Below are 6804 nucleotides of genomic sequence, written 5' to 3' on the forward strand. Positions count from 1 at the left end.
CCAAAGCCTCATCCAGATCTGGTCTAATTCAGCTCGCCACCAAACTGCTTCCGAACAAGTCCTTTCCCGGGACCAACTCATTTGAACCGTCACCGACTTGAAAACCAACTTAGACTCCCTCCGGTTCGCTTCGCTCGCAAAACTGCTCCACTTCGCGAAAGATTCTCATCAAAACAAATTCTTCCTCGCCAAAATAGAAGGCTTCGTGGATCAACTTGTTCGCTTCCTCGACAATGTCGACAATGGAGTAACCGCCACGGGATGGCTATGGAATAGAGAGAAGGGATTGGGAGGAGGCAAGGCGGAGATTCTGGAGAGGTAGTGGGGTCGAGGGAGAGGAGGAGACAAGTCTTTCAGGGTTTCGGCAAGCCAGAGAAAGAACAAAAGTTTTTTGAGGGAGGGGGAACGAATGGCACTATTCTGTGCAAAATTGGGTATCTCACAACTTCAATTTTTTAAAAACCAAAATTGATGGATAGGCCTAATAGTGATTCTCCAATAACCGATGTTAACGATAATATTTTATCTAAAAAAAATGTCACCATACTTTTTAGTTAATATGGGTTTTCCTAAGCGATGACTTACGTACGTTAAATTTATATTTTGTAGCAATACTAATTAACTAGTTGACAATATCAAATTTAAACTTTGATGAATAACTGATACATTAAAAATCCTTTCATTTTAACCACGACCAGTCCAACATATTGAGATTAACATCTTCTATGCAATCACTGGACTCCATATCTGTTTCATCAAATGTTCTTAACGCTAGCACTTCATCAGTTGTTTTCAATGTTAGAACAAACTTCTCTTTCCTCTCAATGCAAGTGCCAAACTGAGTCAAAGTTTTGTTAACTCCTACCCCTCTTTGGGGAAGGTTGCCTTTGTTGATGATTGATGATTTTGCTCCCCTTCAGGCTAACACATTGTGCAGGAGAAAAGCTTGGTGTGCCAAAAGATGACTTATGTGGAGGAATGCTTTGGCCAGGCAATGAGTGTGGAACTGAAATGCTCTTGTGAGCAATTACACCAACTTTTGGGAAAGATGAGATTGGATTAGAGTGTTTTGTCAGTTCATCTACATAGAGCACATCGTCAATGCGTGCTACAATGTTTGATGACAAACTCTCTAATATTCGTGAGTAGCTCTCCAAAATGGATTTTCCAACATCCTAGAAAACAGATAGAACAACTTTGAAGCACTGAGATAAAAAAAAATGTCAACAATCAACAAATATTAAGAGGCTAAAGACATATTTTACAACAACTTTGAAGCACTTGAAAAGTTGATCCTTTTTATTATTAGTTTTAAAAATTATAAAATCACACGCTTTTAATCCCTATGGAAGGATTGTTGAGCAAGATTAGAAAAAATAGTAAACATCTGCAATTGTGATTACAATATTAAGGTTTTTTATGTCTCTATAACCACAATCAATTACAACTGTATTAGCTGAATTTAATTCAAATTTTCTACAATATCAAGAATCTCAACCAAACCGCAATTGTGACTGCGATTACAATTTAAAAACCTTGTTGTTGATGGACTAAAAAAATTATTTTTATTAAATGTAGGGACTAATAGGAACTAACACAAACCTACCAAAAACATATGTAAGCCATAAAAAGGCTTTAAAGTGGAACATTATAAATAATTAGATACTAACCTTGTTGCATTGGATTTTGCTCATATCCAAGGCTGTTTGAGGAAGAGCAGGGAAACGCTGCTTCAAGGAGAGCAGAAGGCTTTCTGCTCTTTCTGCAAGTGTTTCCATTTTGTCTCCCTCCACAATCAGATCCTTGAAGATTTCCCATGATGATCTTGAACTGGATCTTGTAGTGCGACCTGTAGTAGGCCTTGAGTTCGTCTTTTTTCGCCAAATATAAATGGATGCCTCTACTCTGTTGGCAATCTCTATGGCTTGATGTTCAGATGATAAATCAAGGCAAGCTGGCATACACTCAAGAGAAAAATTATCTGTTGTAATATATCTGTAAATGACATCCCCCAAGCTGGCTCTTGCAGTCTGAAAGAAAAGAAGGATTGGATAAAAAAATTTAATAGGGTGTTTGGAAGAACTAATGCAAAGCTCATTTGGATTTACATATGAAAGTGATTTATAAACTCTTTTTAATTTATTTCAATAAGTTTTACAGTTAAGTCTATCAGAATAAGTTTTTTCCATCTTATTTCAGTAAGTTTCACAATTAACATCATGATATAAGTCCTCACATGATAGTTTGTTAAAAGGTGCTTAATTAAATTGCCTCCAGTAAAGGATACCTATGGTTTAGACAAAAAAAAAACGGTGCTTAATTAATTTTTTTAACCAAATGCACATGTCATTACTCATTAGTATCTCATGATGTTTGAAAGAATAGGGAATGGACATTGATATTATACCTTTGGAAGAGATTCCAAGTATGTATGAGGGATCTCCATGTCAGCTAAAGTAATGCTGTTGATTGCCATTGCAGCTTTTAATATCTGCTTTGTACTATCCCTCTTGTGCTGCAACTGCTTTCTGGAATCTTCACGTAGACCACAAGGAGGGACTTGAGGTACAGGGAGCCACCATTTCTCTTCTAACCGCTGAAGAGCTTGGCGGAATGAAGATGAGCCATCTGCATCTGTGGCCAAAACCCCTTGGTCTACATACCTAAACTCCGGGTTAACAAAACTATCCAGTATTTCCTGCGGAAAGAGAAAATGTTTAATATGTGTTATTTCTTGAAACTGGATTAATGTGCTCTGAATGGTGTAAAATCTTACCAGAAGCATGTTATCTAATTTCCTCAAAGCTGGCAGGTTGACATAAAGATCTGACCGAGGCCTAGTGGTCATGACCTGATTCACATGTGAAAAGAAACAGTACTAAATATCAAGAACTATCTATATATACTTTATTTGGTAGAAAGTTTAATCAATCTAAAATGAAGAAAGCATGGATATTAGATCTTTTCTCCTGCATCACTCATTGTTCTTATATACTGCAAGTGCCAGACCCTGCAATATTGCATTGTGCATGCAATGCATGTTCATGATGATGACTATCTTACAGTTAAAGGGTGGATCACATTTGTAGCACATACATGTAAATCTAATCATAAACGCTTAAAAAAAATCATGATTGTACCTTACTCAGCTAGATCATATCAATTTGCATTTTAAACTTTATGCTTGTTTTCAAAACAGACGTATCATCTAGCAAAAATTACTAAAAAGCTTTCAACTTCAATTTACAATCCTAAAATTTCATATTATATCTAACTGACATTACAATATTAATCAAATGAATGCCAGACAATTCAGCCATTCACAAACCATCGGGAAAACTGAAGAGGGATTGTTTTTTTCCTCTGAAAATCTTGTGTCTCAAATGCCAAATGAAAGTTATCTCAAAAGGGTTGAAGGGCAAAAGGAGGAAATATTTATTAACAAAACATGCATCATACAGCTACATAAATGGACATTCAAATTGTTCCTGAAGCTACTTGTACCTCAAGTTTGCTTCCATCTGGAAATGTTTGCCATGTAGGCTTCAATTCAACAATATAATCACTGACACTAAGAAGACACTCCATCTCTCGTCGCCACATTGCTTTCTTCTCTGGTGCCAAGGGCTCCAATCTCCAAAGTTGCCCAAAGAGGGTGGCTACAGATTCAGAAAAATGTTTCGATAACAATCAGAACATCAGATTCAGGAGCAAGAATTGCAGTAATTAAAATTCACTAAATGAAACCTGCATCAAGAAACTGTTTCATGGGTACACACCACATAGATTAGTGATGGCATTGGATACAGTCAAGGCTGCAGGGACTCCATTTCCAGAACCTGACATATCTTCTCCAAGTAACAATTTTGCAAACCTCTCCTTCATCAATTCAAGCTCTAGCACTGAGAACCAAAATCATATTAGAGAACATATATACTATATTGATATCATAAGCCAGGAGCCCCCATTGTAGAAATTTAACACAGATTATGTAAACCCCAAAGAGTTGTTCAAGTAGAGCAAAACGGAGTCTCGCATCTGACAAGTCATAGGTTTGACTCCTGCTTCTCTCATTTGAATGAGATAAATTTAAGTCTGTAACGAGTGTTCTTTCCCTCCCCAAAAATTGTTAACCAAAAAGAAAGGCATAGATTATGTACATAAGCACATTGAATTTGAATACCTGACATTGGTAACCCTGAGATTTTCTCCTCAAAATTCTCATTACACATGCCCTTTTTCTCTGCATCTTCCCTTCCACGTGGACTTGGACTATTAGATGTAGGCATTTCCTGAACCTGCCACATCATTGAAGTTGATGAGGATGAATCTTCAGCACTACCTTGACTCTGACCATCAAGTTCTGTCATCACCTCAGAGCTAGAACTCTTCTCTCCACCCTTTTCTTTAATCAAATGATTCAAATCAAAATTTTGATCATCAAGTTCTGTCATCTCAGATAATAGAATTTCAGAGTTGGAACTGCTCTCTCCACCCTTTTCTTTAATCAAATCAGCAAAACTCTCATCACTGCAACCATTTTCACATTCTATGCTTCTTTCAACACCTTCACTCTTATAATCAATCAAAGCCTCATCTTCCATTGCTGCTTTCCCTCCTTCACAAAACCTGCCGCAGCCTAGAAAACGGTGTTGTTTGTTATTACCATGCCAGCGCACTAAGTCCTTCTCATGCAAGACCCTTTTGAAATTTGTGAAAACTTTGGCAAGGCTGGGACACCTAGAACATCAAAAGGGAAAATGGGGTTGGATTAATGGGGTACATTGCTTCATCAGCTATTGATAATTAATGTTAATGTTGTTGTTATTGAGTTTATGCTCCTTGTTGGGTGAAAGAACCTTTCATAAGTTGTCAACAATGTTTGATAGTGAAGGGTAGATAGATACATTGATGGACCATTTTGTGAGCTATCTCTGATTGCTTACTTATACTTGAAGAATGAAGGTGAAGCCAATCATGATTAGTACTGAAGATTGCTCGAAGCACGTGAATATGAGAGAGACATGAGTGAAAAAAGAAAAAAAGAAAAAAACAACTCCATTCTTGACTTCATTTAATATAGAACGCTCTCCTTAGACTTCCCATGACAACTATGTAACATTCACTTCATTTTTTTTCTTAGTAAGGTCTAATAACATTATATTGGTCATTAATTTAATTAAAATGTAACGCAAATATGAAGTTCTTCAAAATAAATAATTTAATTTTATGTATTGTAATTACTTTAAAAGTTACATTTTAAGATGATTTTTAATTAATTACCCATAAAAAAAGTATGATGCAAAATTAAACTATATTTTAGAATACAAAGCTCAAGATGAGATTTTAGTCTAGGAACATGAAATGAAGACACCTTCAATCTATCTCTAATGAAAGTGGTTATGATTAGATTCTTTTATATATATTTGGAGTGAAGTTTTGGAAAATTATTTTTATTCTCTATAGTTTCATCATTTGTATATTTTAATCTTTATAGCTTTAAAGTGATTTTTTAGTTTTTATAGTTTATATTTTAACTCTTTTTTAGTCTAAATAGCTTGAAAGTAGTTTTTTTTTTACTCTTTATAATTTATATTTTAATTTCTTTTTAGTCTCTATAATTTGAAGTTGATTTTTTTATTCTCTATACTTTATATTTTAATTCTCTTTAAGTCTTTACCATCAAAATATGAGTAATATTATCAATTACAATTAACTACAAAAATATTAGCAGATAATTCCTAATTAATTTATCGCAAGAAAATTTGTAATAGAAAAATAGTTGATAATTTATAACTAATTTGTTGCTAATTATTTTTATATATTTTTTTAATAAAAACTAAAAGATAATTAAAAATATAAATTACAAGGACTAAAAAAATTAATTTTAAACTATAGGAACTAAAAGAGAATTAAAATAGGACTAAAAAAACACTTTCAAACTATAAAAACTAAATGGTAACGAATCGTGAAACTATAAGAATAAAAAAATAATGTAACCTACTTTTAAATTAAGAAACATGTCCGACATTCCTAAATATAATCAAAAGATTAAGGTATTAAATTTATGTTAATTAATTTATCAATTTTTTATTTTAAAACGGCCAAATTATAAAATACATATTCCTTAGAAATAAAATAAAAAATACATTCTTTTTTTCTTTAATCTTAAAAACTATACTTTCAAACATAACTCACACAATTATTTGAGAAATACTGTCTTAGGAGTCCCTTCCAAATTTGACCTTACCAATTATTGTTGCACGTCAAGGACGTGTCTCCGCTCCAGTATGTCAATTCATTTAATAAAGTCACATCCAATTGTTCTAGATTAATGGAATTTATGTAGAGACAAAAATGAAGTGAAAAGCCAGAAGAGTAAGAACTGAAAAATTGAAAAAGAATTAAATGGCTGCCGCGGAAGGGGTTTTATTTTTCATCTCACCACCAAGAGAGAATTCAATTACAGGATTTGAGGTCTGTAGGCTCCTATTTTGATGGGAACAAGAGCTGTCTTACAAAGGGTTGTTTCTGTCTCCTAGTTCCTTACATCACATGGGGAGTTCCAAGAATCAGAAAGACATTTGGCTTTGCAAGAAAATAATTTTTCTAAAATTGGGGTTTTAAAGGCATAAATCATCAAATTGTCAAAAAGCCAAAAGGGTATAATTGGAACTGTGCATAGGGCCAGCTAGTAGTATTTATTTTGTTTTTGTTCCTTTGTTTCCCTTTGGTTTGTCTAGGGATTGAAATTCTGCTTTTGGGTGTCATGGCAGTGTGGCACAAATGACCAATATTTGACCA

General features: G+C 34.1%; 1 pseudogene; it reads right to left on the reverse strand.

Annotated features, from left to right (window-relative positions):
* Positions 1–626: 626 nt before the first annotated feature.
* On the reverse strand, positions 627–4888 carry LOC114415160 (annotated as a pseudogene).
* Positions 4889–6804: the final 1916 nt, after the last annotated feature.

Source organism: Glycine soja, chromosome 1, assembly GCF_004193775.1.
Source record: "Glycine soja cultivar W05 chromosome 1, ASM419377v2, whole genome shotgun sequence".
NCBI classification, from domain to species: domain Eukaryota; kingdom Viridiplantae; phylum Streptophyta; class Magnoliopsida; order Fabales; family Fabaceae; genus Glycine; species Glycine soja.